Source organism: Pieris napi, chromosome 22, assembly GCF_905475465.1.
Source record: "Pieris napi chromosome 22, ilPieNapi1.2, whole genome shotgun sequence".
NCBI classification, from domain to species: Eukaryota; Metazoa; Arthropoda; class Insecta; order Lepidoptera; family Pieridae; genus Pieris; species Pieris napi.
In genome coordinates this window covers 3295560-3321665 of record NC_062255.1, presented here as the reverse complement: position 1 = coordinate 3321665, position 26106 = coordinate 3295560, and the positions used below count along the sequence as shown (strand labels likewise).

The 26106-nt window shown below is 34.1% G+C and overlaps 1 protein-coding gene and 1 pseudogene across 2 annotated transcripts in view; both read right to left on the bottom strand.

The window, feature by feature from the left end:
- Positions 1-26106, bottom strand: part of LOC125060888 — a 73031-nt gene that overhangs the window by 12719 nt on the left and 34206 nt on the right. The window lies entirely within an intron of this gene.
- Positions 19687-19805, bottom strand: LOC125061060 (annotated as a pseudogene).

Genomic DNA, 26106 nt, shown 5'->3' with positions numbered 1-26106 from the left:
AAAAGCTCTCGGTACTAGGATCGGCTCTAGGTACTCTTTTAAAATATCAGATCAACATACAAAATGACTATGGCAAACATAGATAGAAGAAACCAGGAGGGTGATATGGTCCGCTCTTTATTTGTATAAAATTACAAAACTGAAATGGGTTGTGAATAAAATTATTTAACATTCATTATATTTCCAGACGAAAACTCTCCATTTAAAATTCAAATGCCATCGAAAACCTTTTACCACGTTATCACCAGACGTCAGATCGAGAGTCATCCAATTACAACCCATCATATCGTCAATCAATTAAACGGCAAATTGGAAGCGATTCAAATGACAAATGAAAAATAAATAAGTGTCTAGAGAATGTATGATAAATCTAAATGACAACGGCTGACACTGTACAACTTATATAAACGAAAAAAGGATCAATGTTTTTCATTCGTAATTATTATCTAAATAGTTAGGATTCATAACTTAAGAAAATATATAAGGGTGGCGGAGAGTTTATTGCCAGTTCTTCTCTTCCGTTCTACGCCCTTGATTTGAGAACTGGCAGTAGATGTAAAATTAGAAGCATTTAATATGTATTTCTTTTTTAGACGTTCGTAAGTGTACATTGTGTTACCTATTTGAATAAATAATTTGATTTTTATTATTGATTTTATAGATAAGGTTTATATACAGGTGTTAAAAGTATAAACGCAAAGGGTTTCAGCCTGAGCTCGATCACGTCCCACCCCTCGACACCACTCATGCTTGGGGACTTGCATTCAAGACTCTCACGCTAAATGATCGGAAAAGGCAGTGCTTATGTCTTTAGTTTTAGTTATAAGCACTTTACCGTGACTAGTTGACTGAATCACGAAATATCTACAAAATTTTAGTATGTATATTTATTCGTGGTCATTTACCTTAAAGTAACAAGCACCTAAAATAAATTCACCTAAAGGCATGATCTACAAAATTATAAAAGTATATTATATGTCTATTATCGTATTTATATTATCGTCGTCATAATTTTTTATGGTAATGTAGCAAGCCCCTGCAACGCCGAGAGGTTTAGGCCTTTGCGGACATGTTGCACTCTTATCAAAGAAGTCAGTTCATAAAGAAGTGGTGTGGTAAACGCCAGCTGTCATTTGATACTGAGGAATCATAAAATAAATAAGAAATAAAATACGTTTATTAAGGAATATAAGATACAGGTATCACTTATTCCACGTCATTAAATTTGAATCGGTAGACTCATCGGCAAAGAAGACAGAGGGTGAGAGAAAAAGCCCTTTTAAAATAGCAAATCATCAAACAATACTTATTTTAAAATAAATATCGCAAATTAATGCTAATTGTACCCTTTTATCTCTACATACAGCAGCAGACAGCACTAGCTGCCATCAGGCTTATGCTCCTGGGTCTATGGGAAAAAGATGTCACAAAAAAAAACACGTCTGACGTCACGAATGATGAATTCATCCAATAAACTAAAAATGTTTTTAACGTAGTAACATAGCCCAAAAGCTATATCTAATAAATAATATAACAGATTAGATTAATTATTTAGCTAGCGGTGTCTCTTTCAGTTCGTTGGCTATAATTCCGCGTCAGCAGGTAGCATGCGGCCTTATAATTGGATTATGGATTTCGACTGGACTATGAATACGCGAGGATTAACTGTTGGTACTATATGACTGATCAATGTCTGCGTTAAATTAGTGTAAAATAGTATTAAAAACATCGAATGGTATGAATTACGTAGGAAATTTTATTTTTACAAATAAATTAGTATATAATCTGGAAGAGAACACTCGAAAGCGATAACCGCCAGTTGCCCTTCTCTTTGTATTTCTTGTAACGCAGTGTAAATAAGTAACACTTTAAATAATATTTTTATATTTATTACTGGAATATTACAAAAAATAAAAGCACTACAAACTTTGCGTAAATATTTAATACATATTTACAGAGTTCTACTAAAATACCCAGAGACTTTTATTACTATTGAAATGTTTCAAAAACAGGAAGTATTTGTGCCTATATTAACACGTTCGTTGCATTACGAGATCTATCAGATCTCTTGCAGGACTTTTGTGTTGTGCGTTGAACATAATCGTGTTTTTTCACTCCTTGCGGGAGGATGTAACTTGTAAAGTGCTTTAAGGATGAGCAGGACAAATATACATATTTGCTTCCTACTTAAAGCTGAATTCAAGGAATTTAAAAAATAAATTAGAGATGGATTAGGTCCCTAACGCACAGTACTGTAATTGTTTTAATTCCTTGCGTTAGGAGATATGTCGGTACTCGTGAAATCGTACGCCTCGTAGACGCAAGAGATGGAGGATGGGATTTTTAGTGTTGTCCTAGAATCGACATTCGGGAAGTCGCGGGCACGTTTTGAAAATAACACTCGCGTATATACCAGCGTGTTGATTATTTTTGATAAACAATGAGTGATTAAGTTTAAAAGAAAAAAGTGTAAAAAATCTATTTTATTGGTGAGGTTTCTAACGCCGGATTATACTGCTGCATCGTCCAGTAAAATATTTGTTTTGGAAAATATTCAAATTTGCCCCCCATTGACTAATAATGACAGTGATTCTGATTATGAAATATTTAACGATAAACCTTTTTCGTTGGAGCACACGCAGTTAAACAGCACTGACGCTTCTAAAAAAACTAAACGAATTGTTACCATTTGCACGTAATGTGCAAGCAATCAATGTGCTTACGATGTTTTAATGAAAAACACTTTGCATAATGAATAAAACTTTTAGAATCGATAACTGAGATATTATTTTATTCCCATCACTACTTACTACACATATCGAACTATATTCGGTTGCGGTACGAGATACAATCGATATCTAATTTTTTTTTGGTATTTGTAGTTTATTCAAATGTCGTAACTGCGTGCGAACCTAGCAAAATATAAAGCAATTAGCTATCTTTCACCCACAAAAACTTCAAAATATATGTCATTGTTTTTTTGGAAGATATAAATTATTTTCAAAAGTGTATTTTTAGGAGACTGATTAGGTCTCAAACGCACCAAAGGATAGGCTTGTTACGAGATCTTTTAGGTCTCCATAGCACCAGCTGAAAGTTCTTTAAAAATGATGGCGCAGTGAACGAGTTAATGTAAAAAATAAACGTTATTGAAATTTATGAATGAAATAATGGATTCTTATGAAACGTTCAAATGGCTCGCAGTATATATTACCAGATAGTACACATGAAGACACATTGTACTCGTAATGTGCTTTGTCTATACATAGAACATTGTAATGTATAGTTACTTGTTAGCTTAGGACCATATCATAAAAACTGATTTATTGTGTCTTACTCGACAGGTCATTAATTATATTTATCAAGTTTGATAGTAAATATGTTCGTGGCATCCTTTGTGGAGTCTTTGCTAACAGAACAGTGCTGTAATAGATCTTATAGTCAAGATTTACGACTACGCATAATATTTGTATCTAGTTTTCATCAGTTGCCAAAGAGAGATGAAACCATATAATGATATTCGTTTCTATTCGGGAAAAAGCTTTATACACGTGTAATAAGTTTTTTAAATGTGTCTTTACTAAGACATCATGGAACATTACAATCTAGCCTAACTTAAGACTAATAAGTAAATTAAGTCTAACCTAATTTACTAATAAGGAAATATTAATTATTAATTTCCTGTTAAATCTTAATATATATAAATTACGTGTCACGTTTTTTGTCCGCTATGGACTTCTAAACTACCAAACCGATATCAATCAAATTTGCACACCGTGAGTAGTTTGATCCAACTTAAAAGATAGCTTACATCTCGATTTATCCCCGCAATATTATTTTATTGCAAAATATTTGTTTATTATTTGATAGTCACAATTCTAACAGATGGCGCTGTGTTGAGAGTACCAACGTTTCACATAAGCTACAATTTAATGGCATAACCACCAAAAAAGTATGGTGGTCCCCATGGCTGGTGTGCTCCTACCGTTTCCCTTGACTAGTTTGCTACTATGTGATATAACAAAAACCTTAGCCACAGCAACGCTTGGCCGGTCTGCTAGTATAACATAAGAAAGTGTCCATTACTTACAGACTCTATTAAGAGGAAGATATTATGTTCTTGTGTTCTATTTTTCTAAGACCAACATGCACTAACACTGATTCACTAATTCAAATAGTTTTGATAAAAAAACTACTAAACTATTATTTTCCCACACGTGTTACAAGGGGCAATTAGATGCTTATGAAAATATGTTATAGAATGGATACGTGTGAATATATCATGAGAACTTAAAAAGGCATAGCGCTAACCAGATCCATGCAACTTCCTCACAATCGACTAGCCCGCAATACCGCAGCACACAACTCACGAGGGTCTTTAGGTCTTGGCCTCAGATTTCTGAATGTGTTTCATGATCATTTTTAAATCTAATAGGCAAGTAGGTGATCAGCCTCCAGTGCCTGACACACGCCGTCGACTTTTTGGGTCTAAGCCATGTCGGTTTCCTCACGATGTTTTCCTTCACCGTTCGAGCGAATGCGCACACAGAAAGAAAGTCCATTGGTGCACAGCCGGGGCTCGAACCTACGACCTCAGGGATGAGAGTCGCACGCTGAAACCACTAGGCCTGTTGGCCTGCTGGCTGCCCTAAATTTATTTATTTATAAGTCCTATAACAATGTGTATAAAATTTTACACACATATACATACACATCAATTAGAACATAAGCAAGGGAGAAAATTAAACAAGCCACCACAAAATAACTAAAAAGTAATAATAATAACCAAAACAAAATGAAAACTTAAACCTCATTAAGAGCATGATTAACAAGGTTACGGTAACTTGGAAGACTTGTAAAATATATCAATATTTTCATGAATGTTAGTAATTAAGTTGAAAGAGCGAGATAGCTTTGGACAATTAAGTCTACATTGAATTTCATTAGCCTCTTGCCACCTCTCACACGGTTTAATCTGATAACGCACTACCTTGTATATCTAGTCTATGTTTTAAGATCTACTAGCGTATAATTCCTGGCCTATTTGGTCATTAGAGCACAGAAGTCGTCTGAGTGACTATTCAAGAACACGTGCGATCTTTCTACCGCGATAAATCTGCCGTTATAACAATGGGTTAATAGATTCGTACAATATGTCAGTTAGAAAGACAGCCCATAAAAAAAATAAAGAAATAGCCTGTATTCGAGTACAACTTAATCAGGATTACATTAAGTACATGTTAACAGTGCACAACATGAACGGAGTAAAGGTCACCTCGAAATTCTTCCAAATGTCTCTCATCCTCACCACCATTTTCGCTATTTTATTCCATCCACCCAGGTGGATCTGGTGGGGGTCCTCTTTGTTTTCATCCCACTATTTTCCTATAAGGCGCGGAAACTTGGTCGCTATAGTTAGGAGACCGGCGAAAGGTTGATGAGCTGAAGATGCGTTGGAGACGGCTCCTAAAAATACTTTGGACTGCCAAACCATCAGTTCTAACCTCAAAAAACTTTATACAATTTTTTTGTATTTTATTGATTAAAATCAAGTATACATATAAAAATTATTCAAAAGAAAATTCAAACAAAATTTAAAAAGTTTGATCCCTGTGGCAGTGTACCTTTAACGCTGGCAGCATTTCCTCGCTGTATTGCGATACTTATTCGTTGATCCAGGAAAGCACCAGCTCTGGGGTCACCGGTACTATCTACCAGGCGTTAACTTTAATAAGCGAATGCGCTTGAACACCACGACCCAAGAGTCAGACCCAAAGGGAACAAAATCGAAGTTGAAGGAAAGACTCTTATTATATTTGTGCCGTTTTTAGTTTTGTTATTCGTATAGTTTTATTGTGTATGTATTTTCGTATTTTAGTATAAACTAGTACTGGTGTCTATAAAGATACTACTGCCTAACGCTGTTTAAACATGATCACCATTGTATGATTCATATAGAAAAGATTTAAAGTAGATTATTTTCATCAAGGGCGGAGTTAAATAATGAATCACTTGGGGCAAAAAAGTTTCTTAATTATAGAATTTTTACAAAGGTCTCTCCAATTAGGTAAGCAGGAAGTATCCTAATGAATCCTCATTTTTGTATCTATTCAAAGATGACGTTTTTGCATAGATAATAAATGATGAAAAATTAAACACGTAAAAGTAGAACGCTTTCACAATTTTTTTCAATGGGAAGTCAGTGATATTTACAGCGCTAACAGGTGGATTAGTGGTTATTGACAGTCTAGTAAGCTTCTGATAGAGCTCATGTTCTAATTGGAGGCTTACTTAATCAACAAATTCTAGAGTAAACTGACAACAGATTTAAAAGATTCTTTTAATTTGGTTTACAGAGCAGTGGTGGCTTCAGCGTGCGACGGTCATTCCTGAGGTCGTAGATTCTATTGAACACTTGCTTGAACGGTGAAAGACAACGTGAGGAAACCAGCTTGCCAGACCCAAAAAGTCGACGGCCTGTGTCAAGCACAGGAGGCTGATCCCCTTTTGCCCATTAGATTAACACATGATCATGAAACAGATACAGAAATCGGAGGCCCAGACCTATAAAGGTTGTAGCGCCACTGATTAATTTTTACAGAGAAGCGGGGCTGGAAAAAGCCAGTGTGTAGACTATACACTGGTTTTTTAATTTTACACAATAAGGCGCTAAAAGAGAAGCGTAGAGCTTTCGCTTTATTGCCGCTGAAAAAAAAAATGATTTCCTTTTCAATTTTGGCGTGAAACGGACGCCCGCAGCGTTCAACTAAACTGGCAATTTGTAGTCTGATGACACGACAAAGGGTCAGCCAGCATATCATCCAACTAACTCGATTCCTCATACTCGCAAATTGGTTTCAAAGACCGTGTCTATTGTGTTTTTTTTCAACTTAATATGATTTCAAATGCGAACTTTCTTATAGTCTGGAAACGTGCAAATTTGCTTTATTTTTTATGTATAAAATTTGTGACGGTAAATAAATAAATTTAATTTTTTTTAAACTTTAGAACCAGAAAAAATTCTTACTAAAATTAAAATTCAGATGTACAAAAAACATTTGACGGGTGCCTCACGATATATAAAAAATATATGTTATTTATATTTAGCTATTGTATCGAGTAGCAAGTAACACACAGCCGTCTTCATACTATGTAAACAAATAATCATTTGATTAAGACAACCAGAGCAGTGTTGGCCTAGTGGCTTCAGCGTGCGAATCTCATCCCTGAGGTCGTAAGTTCCTGGCTGTGCACCAATGGACTTTTTGTCTATGTGCACATTATGCCTATGTGCGCAAAACCTTAGACCCAAAAAGTCGACAGGGTTTTAGGCTCAGGATCATCTTGGCAAGTGAATGAAGGATTAGTTCGCTACTATCTTGAAGAACGCAGCTGGTTCCACATAATGGTGGTGCGAGGAAAAAAACTGATTTAAAACTGACACTCAAACTTTTCCATGTTCGTTCACCACTATGTGGAACTAGTGGTGGGGTGCGACAAAAACTGTTTAACGCGGATGACGTTGTGGAACGTCGGATGTCGAGGTGATACGGATGGGATTTTGTATTCTGCTTCGGCATTCGATGATGACAGTCAACTGCAGGTGTCAATTTGAACAACTCCTCTGAACACTCTTCATGGTGAATGCGGTAGAAGATGCATGCCCACATCTATACGCAACGCCAAGTGATTGAGCCGCTCGGAAATTGGTCGTCAAAGATTTGAACCGCTCTTTATTGAATACGGTCAAGTGGAAGGAGCTGGTACTTAGGAGCTCCCACCCAGAGGTGAGAACAGTACTCCATGTAAGGCCGAACGTGCGCTTTTTATAGTTTTTTAGTATTACTATCGCATTTGTAGTATAAAAATATTAAAAAGGTAGAAATAATGTCGACTACTCAGTATGTAACTGTGTATTCCCGAAAGACAGTCAATTTACTGATAAAGCATGTCACCCCTGTCAAGTTAAACATGTTATCCTTGTTGCCATGGCAACGCCGTAAGAAAAATACTTAATATACGGGTATTTTCTGTACCAATCGGAAATTGGACGGCAAATTAAATTACTCTCCCATATAAACTCGCTCGGTCTACTTAATAACCTAAATATTAACTTAACCAATTGTATGTATAAATATTTTAATTATAAATTATGAGTCTAATAAGCGTTGGTTAGCTTAATTTGTGTTACTTATATGCAAAGTAAATTTTTGATACCTAAGATTAAATAATTGAATTGTAAAGTTTATAAAAAATCAAGGTGTATTGATATTTTTTTATTACATTTTTCTCTAAGAATGATTAAATCTCTATAAATTACACAAATCATACCTGAAAGGGATCATTTTTAAATTTTTTTCGTAGGGAATTTTCACAAATTGACATTTTGTATCTTGCTAAAACGTGTAATTTGATATCCGTAGTATTATCCAGGTGGTGTATAAAATTGCTTTAAATGTTTTTATAATATATAAATAGTATATTGTTTTATACTTAAAGGCAATGTTGTATACTTAAAGGCAAATAACATCATAAGTATTCAGATGAACATCCAAATTTACATGAAACAGATATTATAATGATTCTACAAAGCAACGCCTTGGAGCGAACTGAAAACTAATATCGACTCATCAGAAATGCATAAAGTTGCCAAATAGTGGGGTCTCGCGAGGATTATACACTTATTCCTATTAGGGTAAGGATACGGTCATAGAAAACGCGTTAGCGAGTATATTATAATATATATTTTATATATTTCTTAACTATAAAAAATATGAAATTAGTATAAACAAATTTTTTATTTTATTAAACGTTTTTCAACGAAGCAATTTTGCTAGAACCTTCGTCGTAAAGCGATTTGAACTAAAATAAACCCAAATCAATGCATTCTATTCTATTCCATTCAATGAAATCTAGACATTACTGCATGAATAGTCACAAATTATACGTAAAACGGTTGTTAATGAAACATAACTGGTCTTAACCAGCAACTAACAATTCAGTAGAGACTTCTCACTACTTTTTGTATTGACTTTATATGTAGATCACTTTAATATAAGTGCTCGCGCAATTAATAAAACACGTAGTTCATTAAACGAAAGTGTTTATTATTAATATTACTTTAAAATAAAAGAGAAGTATATCAGCGATTTTCTTCTTCTTAAAGTAGATTCTCTTGTCTATAATACTAAAGACCCCAAAGCATTACCACGTGACATCAGTGATTTAGCGCAGCCTATCGCGATCATCCAATAAAAGCTTTCTTTTACCATAAGTGTCCCTACATCCTATTTATATTTGAAAGTATTTTGTTTGTATGTATTACAAAAAAACATATTATTACTTTAATAAAAATATGTATTTAATCAGAGATTTAAATCGCTGCTGTTGAAGCCACGCCCTTATTCTACTTTGTATTCTACTAAAGTTTCTTAACTAGTACGGATGAATTTTAAGCAGGTTATATGAAGATTATTAGGAACAATTATAATTAATTCGTTATTTGTTTTGCGTGTGCGTATCATTGTTATTCTATCTACATTCTCTCGTATATCAAATTTGAATATCTCTTAATAACTTGAAGTAATTGAGAATATCTAAATATATCTCTAACTTAATATAACTTTGGGTTTTACATATTAATAACACGGGGCAACACAAAATTTGACTTTGCCTCAGAAGCATAAAATTTAGATATTTTAGGTCGTAATTAGATGAAAACTATAAAACTATGACATGAAAAGTTTGCTTTTGTATTTAGGTCTGATGGAACGATATTTTTCAAAATCTATGGTTTTAAAAATGAGTATTATTACTATACAATAGAAATTCACTGCGCATGTAGAAACAAAAAAATATTTTCAGCCGTGATTAGAACGCGCGACCTCAAGGAAGACGGTCGCACGATTAAACCACTAAACACCGATCTATTAAAATTAAACATATAAATGTTAAATAGATAAATTTCATATATTAAGGACAAATGATATCAGTGAACGTCTATGAACAAACAGAAAGTTCGAAAAAACAGTCTTACAAAAAGTTCAACGCAACCAACGGGGACAGTTTGAAATTACCACAATCATTCAGCGTATTACATTATTCAGCGTATTACATTATTCAGCGTATTACATCATTCAGCGTATTACATCACTCAGCGTATTACATCATTCAGCGTATTACATCATTCAGCGTATTACATCATTCAGCGTATTACATCATTCAGCGTATTACATCACTCAGCGTATTACATCATTCAACGTATTACATCATTGTATATGTCTACTGCAAGTAAAACACACAGACGGAGGCTAGTGAATTACACTTTTGCAAGGTGTTAAGACAGGGGTGGATACCCCACGCCCGGGGCATCCGGGCGTAATGCACAAAGGGCGTAAACTGGAACCGCATCGACATGTACAGATATTTCCGATTTTCAAATATGGAAAAGGATTATAATTTAGACATGGGTGAAAGGGTGTTAGCGGAGAGTATACTTGTTATACTACGAATGTGAAATCTTCTCAGCTGAGAGGAAAGGTTGCGATTGTGATAATGTGAAACTTATTAAATAATAAGGAGAACGGGTGACCTTATCGCTTACGAGCGATCTTTAAATATGGAAAATTTTATTAAATACATTGATAGGTTTAAAGTAAAAATATTTACTCAGGACTCCTGCAGAACTTTCCATCATAATACTACACCACCTCACACCTGTAGTGTGCCGTAATGAGTGGATAATATGGAACCTCGTGGTAGGACATTGTGTTCTGAAAAATATATTTTCTTTAAAAGTCCCTTGCTTTTAGATTTTTCATTATTCAAGAAAGTTTTGCCACTTTGAACATTGATTATCAAACTTGTTCAATCTGTTTTTGGAAAGTATTCCTGTATACAGGCGCTGTCAAATGTGAACTATGATGTTTGGGGCACATACATATAATACCTAATTTACATGTGCTGGACAAAAATAACCGGCACACACTCACACGGTATAAAATATTTTATTATTATTAAGCAAAGAGGGACACTTGTTACAATGTACTATGTAGATGTAGAATAATTTACGAAGTTGAACAATAAACAAATATACTTTGAATTTTTTGAAATCTCGCTGTTGGCCTGTACAGATGAGCTCGGTCTGCTTTGGTAAGCGCAGCTCGGCCGGACTACGCATTGAACATAAATAATAATAATCAGTGGCACTACAACCTCATTAGGTCTGGCCTTCAGATTTCTGAATCTGTTTCATGATCATTTTTCAATCTAATACGCAAGTAGGTGATCAGCCTCCAGTGCCTGACACACGCCGTCGACTTTTTGGGTCTAAGACATGTTGGTTTCCTCACGACTTTTTTTGTTTACCGTTCGAGCGCATGTTAAATGCGCACATAGAATGAAAGTCCATTGGTGCACAGCCGGAGATCGAACCTACGACCTCAGGGATGAGAGTCGCACGCTAAAGCCACTAGCCAACACTGCTCACCACTAGCCAGAAGTCACTAGGCCAACATTGAATATAATTACTTAAAACTATATTGAGTCTTTTTTTATTGCGTTTTACACATGCACAACGCCATCTATTGGTTAATAAATGAAATGATGAATTGTATAGACATATAGACTTCTAATTAAAGGGGCTTATCAAAATACATATACTATATGTGCCTATTACCTTGACCATTGTATGAATATCAGGCAGTTGATGTGAGGAAATTAGGATTTAGAGACAGAATTGATCGTGTATATGTCCGAGAAGATGTGAATTTAACAGCCCGATAATTGAATTATGCCAGTTTGCTAGACTGTGAAACTAAATGCAATAATTTAATAAAATATCGTCGCGTAGATATCACTTGGTCAAATCACGAACAATGTTCTTGCTTAATTGCACTGTGCTAAGTCTCAAATGATGCTTCGAATGTACAATTATTCTAAAATAGCTATTATTTCTACTTATCACGCCGTTCTACAATTTTTGTTCCAAAAGTACATTATATTTATTAACACCAGCTACCCACTGAAGTATTCCCGAACCAATTCGACTTAGGATCTTTCAAGAAAAGAGCAAACCCATTCTTAAAAGGCCGGCAACGCATTTGCGAGCCTTCTGGCAATGTGAGTATCACTTTTTTTAATGTAATAGGAGGCAAACGGGCATGAGGCTCACCTGAACGGTGCATAGTAGATGCAATACAAGAAATAATAAGAGAAAGAGAAAGAAAGAGCCATACTAAAGGAATCACCGCGTATGCAAACCTACTCCCCTGGGTCTAAGTGTATTTATTTGTAATTGTCAGAGCAGAACATTATCTTTACTAATAAATGTTATAAAAACTTAAAACTAATATTGTTTTTAATTTGTTTGTAAGAGTAATTTCAATCTACTAAACCGATTCTAACAAATATTTCGATAGTGGTGACACTGTGTGTTAGCAAAAATTATAAGAACGAGATTTTTTTTCGTATATTTTTTAACAATTGTTAGTTGATTTATGGATTTTTTTAAATTGAATAATTACGTATTATATATTCTTACTAATATTAGAAATGCGAAAGTGTTAAGTGTAGTTTTTGGGAATGGTAATGACATATTATATCGTGTGCTGCCCTGCGATTCTGTAACTCACTTTTCGAACTCACACAGCGGTTTTCGCATCGGCGGTCGCTCTCAAATCAGTCGTGAAGCAGTCATTTTATGATTTGGCATTCTGAAAAGGTGGGAGCTTGTAGTTTATGATTTCAGAGCGACCGCCGATGCGAAAACCGCCGTGTGAGTTCGACAAGTGAGTTACAGAATCGCAGGGCTGGCGCTAAGAACCGTAGTTTTCTTGTCTCAATGGAGCGAGACTAGAGAAACAAACGTATGCTCAAAGTTCAACTTAAATACTAGCCATGATTGAATAACAACGAAATTAGACTAAAGTTAGAGGTGACTTGTTTTATGAAGTTATACTTCTTTTGGCGCGTTAGGGAAAAATAATGAGAGTCAATTTTTACGATGCGCGCGTATAACGTCCCAAAAAACCGACACCCTGCAGTTAGCTATAGTCAACATTTTAGTTTTTTCTAAAGTTAGTGTCGTTTTTTATCTGGTACGCCAAAGAAGTATAACTTCTATCGCGTGTACAATGTACATAAGTACACACGTTTTTTTTTGTATCGAGTAATTTATATTGTATTGTGTTTTTAATTAGAGTCAACCATTGAATTATAGTTTACTATTAGCACAATTACAAATTACAATAAATAAATAGGTATGTATTTAAGGATCAATACATTTTATTTAATTCAATACACATACTCTTACCAAATCAAATCTACAATGAGTGATTTTGGTTATAGCCCGCTCTGAATGCTCCAGTGAATAGGACTCGCAATGAAGATATTGATATATTTTACAACACTTACCATAATTTTGACTTACTCTTTATGAGGGTTAAGTTTCTATGTAGTTTTAGTTACTACATTTTCATGTATTTTTTCAGTCAGTTCAGTCGGGTGACATGTTCAGAAACTTGTGTCACACCAAAACCTCACGAGCGCGATCGCAGGTATAACGAGAGAGAGACGGACCGATCTCCCGTCTCATCTCGAGCGCTGCCAGTCATTCCGTGAATGTATGAAGAAAAATGTATATCATAGTCGAATAAGTAAACTTGTCTTTTTACACCCGAAATTTATCATCAAAAGTATGAATAAAACGATAGATGTAATTTAAAATTTGAAAAAATTGTTATCTTCATTAATTCCTTACTTCCCAAAAAATTATATCACCAATAAGACGTTATCACGAAAACATCTCGATCGTAAACCTACTTTACAAAAACCAATATTTTTTTTTCTCTTGCTAGTTTGAAATTTTTATATAAAATTCTCGTGTCACAATGTTCATTCCCACTCCGAAACGGCTCGACCGATTCTTATGAAATTGTTTATGCATATTCAGTAAGTCTGAGAATCAGCTACCATTTATTTTCCAAACCCCTAAGTGATAAGGGGTGTCCACCCCAATATTTTTTTTTATTGTTTAGACTTATTTTTTGTTTTTATTTTATACAAAAATACATACAACCCTTAATTGTTACCCTTCTACGATCAACCCCTATTTTTTATCATACTATATAGTTATTTTAATTGAACTAAAAAAATGTTTCCTAGAAATAATATACATGGCAAAACGACGTTTGCCGGGTCAGCTAGTGTTCTGAGATGTGTTTCTGTGTAAAATTTGAGATGGTATTTCTATATATTTAACGCTCGCTCCTACAGTGAAGGAAATCATTAGGAAGCATGCCTTATAGTAAATGTCGATGGCATATTGTGTTAGGCTGATTACTAGCCTATTAGAAACGTGATATCTGAGTTCTTGGCCTCAGATTTCTGTATATACGTATTAATATACAACATAATAAATATATTAAATAGAGTTATCAAACGATGAGAGATATCATTTTATACTTAGAATTATTCCCTTTAAAATAAACGTGTTTCACGTAGAAAAACATGTTTTAAACTAAAAATTGTTAATAATCTTACAACCCTATATAGGCTTTGCACTCAGATTTTATCATATCTACTTCTGAGGCCAAGAGCAAAGGTTGTAGACCATTTTTTTCTGTAATACAATTGAGTTCGTTATTTTATTTACATCGCCAAACAAATATACGAAATGTATTTCCAGACAATATCATTAGTGGCGCTATCATAACAGAATTGCCGATGATGAATCAAAATATTCCCCGCTTGAGGATATGTAATGAGCTCTCATTTCTATTTCAAATAAAATTTTCTCGTATTGGCAATGCGGGACCCCTGGTGGGCAATTACCGTCTCTCAAAATGTTTGAGGCTCAACATATGATATGTGTTGCAAAGAAATCGTTTGTAATGTGTAAATAAAAGCTATTTACGGATATGGTTACTACTTTCGCTTATAGGTGTCACCGTAAAATTGTAAAAACCGTTAGATTGTAATCTATCTCGCGAGATTATAAACTGTCGAAAGATTGTGAACCTCAACGAACTGCTTACAAATTAACGTATTATTATTCGGTAGTTATATGAAATTGTTGGGAAGTAAAATTAATCTGTAATTGACCAAAGAAGTTTGAATGATAACTAAGTTAGTGAGGTACAATCTACCGAATAATAATACGTTAAATTGTAAGCAGTACGCTGAGGTTCACAATCTTTCGACAGTTTATAATCTCGCGAGATAGATTACAATCTAACGGTATTTACAATTTTACGTTAACATAGGCACTCGAAAATAATGTCAAAGGTAGTGCCGAAAAGAGAGGCACACAATAGACACGGAAAATAATTTAAATTCCGACTAGTAAACACAAGTAAACAAATTTTATTTTGATATATTTGTTAAATACTAAAAGACTCTACTTGGTTTTACAATAAATTACTGATTGAAAAACTCGACTGAAAAAAGTAAATTTTATTTGGAATATAATTTGGGGCCAGGGGGCCTCCAGCCCTGCGATTCTGTAACTCACTTTTCGAACTCACACAGCGGTTTTCGCATCGGCGGTCGCTCTCAAATCAGTTGTGAAGCAGTCATTTTATGATTTGCCATTCTGAAAAGGTGGGAGCTTGTAGTTTATTGTTTATCAGAATGCCAAATCATAAAATGACTGTTTCACAACTGATTTGAGAGCGACCGTCGATGCGAAAACCGCTGTGTGAGTTCGAAAAGTGAGTTACAGAATCGCAGGGCTGACCTCTTCATTTGATCCTGGTCAAAGGCAAAACAATTGATGTTTCAGGTTGAAAAACAATAAACATCTATAACTAATATGAAGGTAGGTATTTTATTGTATCGATATATTACATAGTTTTTTTTATAGAACAGGGGGCAAACGGGCAGGAGGTTACCCGATGTTAAGTGATACCCGCCCATGGACCCTACGCTTTTCTTGAATGACCCTAAGTGGTATTGGTTCCAAAATATTTTCGCGGGTAGCTGGTTGTTCCACATAGTGACGGACGTCGAGATGATACGGGTGAAATTTCGTATTCTGCCTCGTCGTCCGATGACACTCAGCTGCAGGTTAATTATCTACAAAATTAGCCATCTTATTAATCTACAAAATTCTAAATAACTATATACATACTAAAATTACTTTCACTAGAATAAATCAAATTCAGAAACGCAGTTCACGACGCCCTCACAATCTTATTGTACCTAAGTTTAGAACCAATAACGGTAAAAAAACATTGAGCGTTGGGGGAGTGCTGCGGTATAATAGACTTCCACAAAATATAAAAAGTGCAGACAGCCTGGCAATATTTAAATTTAGACTAAAAGACCATCTCTTGAGTGATCCCAGTTACCTGCGTAAATGAATATCCACCCAAGTTCTACTTCGCTAATTCATCCTTGAAGCTCTTCAATGACCCACGACGTGATAAATTGTATCTTTAGTATATGTATAAGTTCTTATGTAAGTGACTATTGTCTGTTATGAGAATTAATGTCTTTAAACCTATAACTCCTCTGAACACTCTTCATGGTAAATGCGATGGTAAATAGAAGATGCAGAGAGACACTCGCAACTACGAGGGATCAAGCCGCTCGGAAAGTGACTGCCGTCGATACGAATCGCTCTTCACGGAGTACAAAAAGCTAATAAATATAAGAGAGAGAAAAAACTGATAACTACAGGAACTAAATATGGAATAATGCAAAATTAAAATATGAACACAGTAATACAGACCATCGAATGTTTATATAAACCATCGTATAGAACGACGCGTCTGAAATTATGATTCGATAAACGATTTAGTTTATTAACTTAATATAGCTGCAGTGATCGTATTTTTTTTTTCTTATTCCAAAAAAAATATTCAAATACTTCTGACACTACGAGCCTAGTGACTTCTCACTTCTCACAAAAGAACAAAATCATTCGAATCAGTGAATTAGTGTGAGTGCATGCTAGTATTAAGTGCACTCACACTAATTCAGTAATAGTTTTGCATGAATAATACACAATTACTAACTACATGGAACCAACTACAGAGCTGGTGCGGCTTGTGAAGCGGCTGAAAAAAATAAAGCATGCAAATACAGGGTCTAGGCTCAGAATATGATTTTGTCCCATTCGGTGTCGAGACCCTTGGTCCGTGGGGTCCCAGCGCTTTAAGGCTTTTTTAAGAAATTTCAAAAAGGTTAGTCGACATCACAGGAGACCGAAGATCTGGCAGCTACCTCGGACAAAGAATAAGTCTAGCGATTCAAAGGGGGAACGCTGCCAGTATCTTCGGAACCTAAAGGGACTCCTTTTAATAATATACTTTAGTTTATGTTAAGTTTATTTATTTATTTCAATGTACATTATTTTATTATTATATTTCCTCTTTACATCTTGGTAGCTTAATTACTAACTTATGTTAAATATTCAAATTAGTAAATCAATATAATTTCATATTAGTCTTAAGTTAGGCTAGATCGTAACGATAAATTTATAAAATCAAAAATATTCAAAACCTCTGGCTGATCCCAGAGGTTTGGTCTGGTACCTTATTAGGTCAGTTCACAAGTCAGATATATATTTTAACTGAGTATTATATTGTATATTAAACATAAAACAATAGAATTGAACGGTTAGTTAGGCGTGCAGCCCTACGGGAGGTGTAACGAGTAATGTCCAATTTACAATTCACGCGTTCCTAATGACATTTGTACCCCTTTGTGACTCGAGTACACAATTGAGCATTCCCGGAGGTGGTTTTTGTGCAATTTATGAAACGTACACTATATTGTTAAGTAATAAATATATATTTGGTCATTCGTAACATTTAAAAGCCGACACCGAGCAAACACTTTGGATTTTTCGGAGCGCTTTTTCTAATAAAATATTAATTTCCCTACACTATACAAGGGATTTATTGGTTACTACCTGATTATATTTTATATTAAACTAGCTGACCCGGCAAACGTGGTTTTGCCATGTATATTATTTCTAGGAATATTTTTTTTAGTTAGGTACTATAATAAAAAATAGGCGTTGATTCTAGAGGAGTGAAAATTAGGAGTTGTATTTATTTTTGTATGTTATATCATAAAAAAATAAGAACAAAAAAATGTCTAAAAAATAAAAACAAAATTTTTAGGGTGGACATCCCTATCACTTAGGAGATTGAAAGATAGATAGTAGCCAATTCTCAGACATACTGAATATGCATAAAAAAATTCATAAGAATCTGTCGAGCCATTTCAGAGGAGTATGGGAACGAACATAGAATTTTATATATATATTAGATAATAATGAAATAACTTTTGAAGGAAAGCTTTCCTTATCAAGAGATACTTAAAGTACCGAAAAATATACTTACTTACAGAAAACGTTAGGAACATATATAAAGAAAAATTTATGAAATTGTTTCAGAAGTCTAAGTAAAGCCGTTTAGCGTAGCGCAACTACTATGCAATCCAAGTTCCATATTCTAATAATTATTTAAACAATTACTAACACTGAATACTTTTGTCTATGTTTATTCTACGTCATATTGGACTGGTGATAAATTACAATAGTTAAAAAGAATAATGTCCAACTTGGAGGCATTTGAGGAATATAATGAGTAAATATGAGAAAGTATGAAATTCCAAAATATTTGGGCAAGGCTTCCGTTTTAAGGCACGAGTGGAATTCGATTTTGTCCCCTCGTAGCGTCCATTCCGAATTCAAATTAGAAATAAAATACCATTTCATTCTGTTATCCCCTACATTTGCCAGTTCTAATTCCATTTTTGAAAATTTTTAAAATGAGGTTTACATTAAACTATTTAATGATTTGTCGCGTTCATTTGTTTTCAGTGCCGAGTGTCAATGCGTGAAGTTAATACCTACCTGTTAATACCTGCGTGAAATTTACGAATTACAAGGTTTAATTAAATACAGTATTTATAAGTGGTTTCATTACGGTTTATTTAATTTACTGACTTCGGCGTCTATTAATCCATCCATTTACAAACATACTCGTACAAATAAAAATATTTGCACTACACTATATAACTCTAGTTTCTCAGTAACTAAACTGAATAATTACTTAAAATGATGATTATTTCATTCTTTATTAATACATTTCGAGATTTCATACATTTTACAATTGGCTTCCTCAAACTCTTCAATGTATAAAAATTCATAGTATATTCGAACAGAATTTTATGATTATTAAATCAATTAATAAAAATGTAACTCACCTTTTAATTTAAAGTTGTTACAATAGAAATAATAAACAGCTTTTCAAAACATATTTTCGTCCCTGGTACCCGTAGAAACCGATGTTTTTGCTTGAAAACAAACATGTTTACGAAAGATTCAAATACGTCAAATAACATCTTTATTGTAAAATTGTGAATGCAGCAATTTGGTGTTTATCCTCTGTCTGATGAAATTTGTATTTCGAGACAATTTAAGCGGTTCAATTCGAAGGCTTGTCTGGGTTTCTTTATACTCGCGATTCAATGTTATCAACTAAGTAATATCTTTCTTATATGAACTCCTTATATACTTTAAGGCTTTATTTTACTTATTTAAAAAAAGAAAAACTTTAGAGGACAAGGGACACCCGGATGGAACGAAATTCCTTTCGATTAATTTATATGTTAATTGGTATCATAACAGAATGATAGATTTCTCGACACCAATCTTACGACGAAAAAAAAAGCCAACACCACGAGGTGTTCCCAGGCGGTCACCCATCCAAGTACTGACCTCGCCCGACGTTGCTTAACTTCGGTGATCGGACGAGAACCGGTGTATTACAATAGCAAATAGCAAAAAAGTGTCGTGACAACTTTTCGTAAGAATTTTTTCCGTCTAGCCCTCTTTCACAACGCGCGATAAGGAACTTCGTTCCAATACAGAAATTCATTTGTGGAACACAAATTGGTAATAATTTATCCGTCCACCTAAGCTTCGATATTCATTACAATTAATTATATTTCAATTAGTTAAGGGTCATATTTGTTTCCAATTTGCAAAGAATGATGGATGCCCATTGCCCATATTACCATAAAATTAATTAAATATAAATAGTAATAATACAATAACAATAATAAGTATTACTATGTATGTTAAGAATATTGTAAATACTCCATATTAAATAAGACTTGTTTATTAGTTAAAATAAACAAATACAGAAATCAGTCTGCCCCATTGTATTTACATAAAAAATATTTTAAGGGCAAAAGTCACAGTAAAAAAAAAAAAAAAATAGTTTTAAAAAACTAAAAAACACGCTTTTAAAGCACATCAAACTAAACAGTGACAAATAATTCCTAATTTAGGGTGAAAATGGTAATGAACAAAAAATACTGGTATTATTGTGAAAAAGCGTGGGGCGATCTGTGCCATATTTTTCGTCTATCGACCAACCCACGCTTTTTCACAATAAAACCAGTATTTTTTGTTGAATGATGTGCTTTAAAAGCGTGTTTTTTAGATTTTTTTAAACTATTATTTATTTTTTAGTTAAATTTTTTTTATTTTTTTTTTCGGATTATTGCATTGTCATCGATCTTTGACAGGTGCGCAAAATTTGAATAAAATCTGTTTAAAGTGGGTCAAAATCGAGTCCGAAGGGGTCGGTTACATACATACATACATACAGGTGAAGCTAATATAAAGCGTGTAAAAAGTATCGGCTAAAAAAAAATTTAATCACAAAAATATCTCGACAAGTTCACATCCGGCTCGAAGGACTAAAACACTCTACTAGTATGTTATAAAAAACAACACTATCAACTCAAGACAATTAAATCAAGAAAGTTACACGCAGCCTTGGTATTTCACTTAATACTTTAAACACAAATTCAGACCTTAGAGTTCCGGACTCCAGTGCCATTCGTGATCCAATTATGGACTTAAGATAAATAAGGAAATCTATTCAGGTTAATCAAATTAATTAGCAAGTCTTCAATGAACTGTCGATACTTTTCTTTTGTCCAACGTATTCGCTAGCCTCCATTGCGAAGCGGCGACGTCCTGAATACATTGTTTGAATTTTTCGGATACAAATTCATCTCACGTGGCGACCGCTAATGAAAGACTTAACTGAAGAAGAGAATTAAGTTTGAAATACAATGTGGCCTTACGAAGTTTTAGACGGTAAAGTGGAAAAGTTGGGCCGTTTTTTCTTTTGAAAAGTTTTATGTCTCTGACAACCCCTTTACGGGATTTACATGTTAAGACATAGATCATTATATTAGAATGTACAGTGTTGAAAGTGTTTTTATGCCGTAACTTTGGATTTGACACTTTTTTTGACGATATAGGTTATTTATGACGTGTTTATTTTGGTACCTTTGATTATAATAGAATAATACAACGCTTTACAGTGTTAGCCTAGCGGCTTCAGCGTGCAGTTTTCATCCCTGAGGTCGTAGGTTCGATCCCCGGCTGTGCACCAATGGGCTTTCTTTCTATGTGTGCATTTAACATTCGCTCGAACGGTGAAGGAAAACATCGTGAGATAACCGGCTTGCATTAAAGTCGACGGCTTGTGTAAGGTACAGGAGGCTGATCACCTACTTGCCTATAACATGATCATGAAACATATTCAGAAATCTGAGGTCCAGAACTAAAAAGGTTGTAGCGCCACCGATTTATTTATTATTTAATACAACGATTTGCTGCAGTCTTTAGCGTTGACCAGCACTTTCAAGACATAGAAAACTGTTCATCTAAAGCAACAATGTTCTATTCAGATAAGATCCTGAGCTTTACACAACACAAAACTCTTTCTGAGAACAATTATGTGCCAAATTTTTGGTAAAATATTGGTACATTTATAGTTTTTGTTATGTTAACTGTTTGTGTTTTATTGACTGAACATATAAATATTTTTATAATTAATAGAAAACAAATACAGGGTTGTTATATTTCATACAGTCCCCAATTATTTCTATTGTATTGTATGTGCGTGTTATTAATGGTGGATTAACCCTACCAAATTTCTAAAATAGGTTTTATGAGTCATATCATTTTAGTCTTATTTATTTATTTGTTCATCAGTATTCCTACAGCTACTCACTAAACAATATCCAAACAATTACATTATACACAAAACCCAAAAATGGAATACACATTCAAACATAAATGTTTGCCTATTTATACAAAAATACAACAAAAATCAAATATATATATTATTTTATATACCTATATAATAAATTCCAAATTCTAAAATGCATTGATCATTATAATATATTTTTAATATAAAGGAAGAATAACAAAGCATATTATTAATAAAAGATACGAGAATTTTTCTCTTTAAATTAGTCGAAATTACTAAAATTAAAAAAAAACTTATGTGCCTGATTCTTTATTGAAGTCGTTAGGAAAATATGGTATCAGGTTGTGTCGTTGTAAAGAGTGTACTAAAGAGCTTATCCAAGGAACAATCATGGTAGCTTCTAGGCATTTTTCCCCGTTGGCTCCGCTAATTTCAACGACAAAGTGCCCTATTATGAAACGGCTTCGAAGTTTCTAATATTCCTTACTAGCTTTACCTGTGGCTTTACGGCCCTAAAGCCTTAATAAAACTGTTTTATGTCTCTCTGTCATACTATTAATTTTGGTTAAAAAAAACAAAAGACGAAAGTACCAAATTATAGATTGAATGTTATCATACACACAATTTACACAAATATTCCAAGGTGTAACATGTATATGCCTAGTGGTTTTAACGTGCGACCATCATTCAGGAATGCACAGTTGCCTCAATGGACTGTATTTAAGAGCGCGTTTAACACTTGCTAGTACCTCGAAGGAAAACATCGTGAGAAAACCGGCGCTAGAGACCCAAAAAACAAATTGTGAAGCACAAGATCACCTGCCTATTTGAATCACGGTACAGACACAGAAACCTGAGGCCCAGACCTAAAAGGTTGTAGCGCCGTCCTACTAATATTATAGACGCGAAAGTTTGTAAGTATGGATGGATGTTTGTTACTCTTTCACATAAAAACTACTGAATGGATTAGAATGAAACTTTACAATACTATAGCTTTTACGTCAGAATAACACATAGGCTACATATCAGAAAGATATTGTGTGAATTGTCCAAAATATCAAGTAAGTAGGAAAAAAATCCTACTTAGCTATAGCTGAGCTATTCTTATAGTTACGCATATGTAATGTTACATTTGCCATTGCCATTGCCATCATACATATGATGGCAATGTTTATCTTAAATAGTCAATATCTTCAGTGGTTTTTTTCTACACCACGCTAACATACGTTCTACGCCCTTGATTTGAGAACTGGCACTAAATGTAAAATTAGAAGCATTTATATGTATTTCTTTACAGACAAGTCATAAGTGTACAAAGTGTTATCAATATGATTAAATGATTTTTGAATTTTTGAACATAAGCTGCGAAATACTAATTCTGCGCAGACGAAGTCGCGCGCCAACTAGTTAGTTTATATATTATATAAATTTAATAGAATTATCAAATGATGAAAGATATCAAATTATTCCCTTTAAATAAACGTGTTTTACGTAAAAAAACATGTTGTAAACTAAAAATGGTTAATAATCCTACAACCAAGGTTTTGGACTCAGATTTCATCTACTTTTTTAATTGACTCAAAAATAAATTACTTTATCAATTCAACGTGTATTTTTAACTTTAAACATGCCCTCAACCCATAGCTAACCCGTGTCTGGCATCATTGGTCGCTACACAAATACGACTCATATGAAATATACATAATTATGTCTCAGATCATTTTTATTTCAAAGACTAGTAGGTAATCCATATCGATTTTTGGATGAGACATGCCAGTTCCTCACGAAGCTATTCTTCACCGTATAAGCGAGTGTGTATATATAAGAAGGAAATATTAAAAAAACCTGCAAACCAATTGATATGTAACAGTTAAGCACCACTTAAGTATAGGAAAAGTCCACTCGATTAAAGTGAAAAAAGAAGTTGGAGTAGTGAGACGTGCAAAACCTGTCAGTCTCGAGGACAATAGAAAACCCTTATTGATCCGTGGAATGCAAAGCAGGGTGAGTTATGTATACAGGTATAGGCGATGTTTTAAACTAATACCATAAAGTGATTTGTCGATGAAAATAACCCTAACGATAGTCATAAATCAGTATAATTTAGAATTTGTCCCTTTTTACCATAGCGTAAACACAATTTGATAGAGAGAGCCGAAAGCACTATTAGTAAAAATATTAACAGTATTAGTAAAAGTGTAACTAGACGATTTAATTTTTATGAATAATATTTTATTAACAAGAGACCTCTTAATATTAATTTTATTATACAATATAATAACGATGGAGACTCCTTGGTTCGTGGATATAGTTATTTTCAGCAAAGATTTATTTTAATTTTCTATGCTAATGAAGCTTTTAATTGTCAGCCTCGTCTTCAAACAGAAGTTAACACACCACGAACTTTACTACCCTAACCGTTCATACAAAAACGTCTAGAAATGTCAAAAAATACTGCTCCATATTTTTAAGATTGATCCAAACCTGCACGGCGTGCAGTTCCTATCATGAGTGCTCCGTCTAGAGACCCTCAAGAAAAAGTCACTTATGTCCTTTTTTTTAAACTATAACTTCTGGTTGTCAATATATGTCTTGTCCTGCGGTGTATCGGTTCAATGCTGTATATCAAAGCACTTTATTGGTTTGCGTGTGGAGCGTTTTCTAAAGTTAACCACTATGTGGAACCAGCTGACCACTGAAGTATTTCCGAACCAATTCGACTTAGGGTCCTTTAAGAAAAGAGCGTACCAATTCTTGAAAGGCCGGCAACGCACTTGCGAGCCTTCTGGCAATGTGAGTATCCATGGGGACGTTATCACTTAACATCAGGCCGTTTGCATCCTATTACATAAAAAAAAGAGTTGTGAATAGCGGCTGGGCAGGCTGCTATTGGAAAATAGTGATGGTGGTTTGTATTTTTTTAATTAGGGGGCAAAGGGGCTTATCATGTAAGTGCTACCACTGGACATGGACACTCTCAATGGCACCGGGCTTGCAAGGGCGTTCGCCTATTAAGAATACGGTACGCTCTTTTTATTAAATGTTTAAAGGCAAGGTGCCTTTATGGGCGAGTATTTTGACCAAAAGATTGACACCAATTATGAAGAAATTAACTTATTATTATGGCATTATGATAATTAATATGACATTTGCATGCATTTTTGTATGAGTGAATGTTTCTGGCAAATAAACTTTTAATTTTTTTTTATTTGTTGTATAAAACTATTATAATATAAAACAAAAACCGAAACAATAACGAAAATCAATAACAGAATGCATTTCATTAAAGTGATCCACGCTTTTAGTGCAATTAATTGTCGCTTTGTCTGTGGGATTGAGGGCTCTCACTTCTCGCCTTAAATTAATGAACTTTGTAGTCTGTGATTGCTCCGCTGTGCGCAAGAAACTAGATAACGCCCGCAGCGTTGTGTGCTCTTTTGAAGGTGAAATGGGTTCTTGATAAAATTATTTGAATAATAGTATTTTTAAATAAATAATTGTGGATGCTTCTTGACAGTCATAACAGCTTCAAAGATATACAAACTTGGTATTGTCAGAATACCGAGTTCATGAAGAATTGGTCTACAGCTAATAAGAGGTCCAACGCCCATGATAGCCCTAATAAATTTTTTCTGAGTAATAAAAACTTTACTCACATCTACCGAATTTCCCCATAAAAGGATGTTTTAAGACATCACTGGCAATTCAACGCACAAGCGTCCCTGTTCATGATATGGTAAATCATGTTATGCGAAAGGAAACGAAAAATTAACGCCTGTAACTTTTTTATCACAACATTTTATTAAATCACATATAAATTCTCAGTTTTGACCAGTGTTCAGTGTTGGCCTAGTAGCTTCAGCGAGCGGCTGTCATCCCTGAGGTTGTAGGTTAGATCTCCGGCTGTGCACCAATGTTCATTCTATGTGCGCACTCGCTCGGACGGTACAGGATAACATCGAGGAAATACGACTTGTCTCAAATCCAGTTGTGATCACCTACTTGTCTATCACAAGTCAAGTCCACAAATTGATTTCGTTGTCAATAATAATTCACAAATCAAATCAAAATT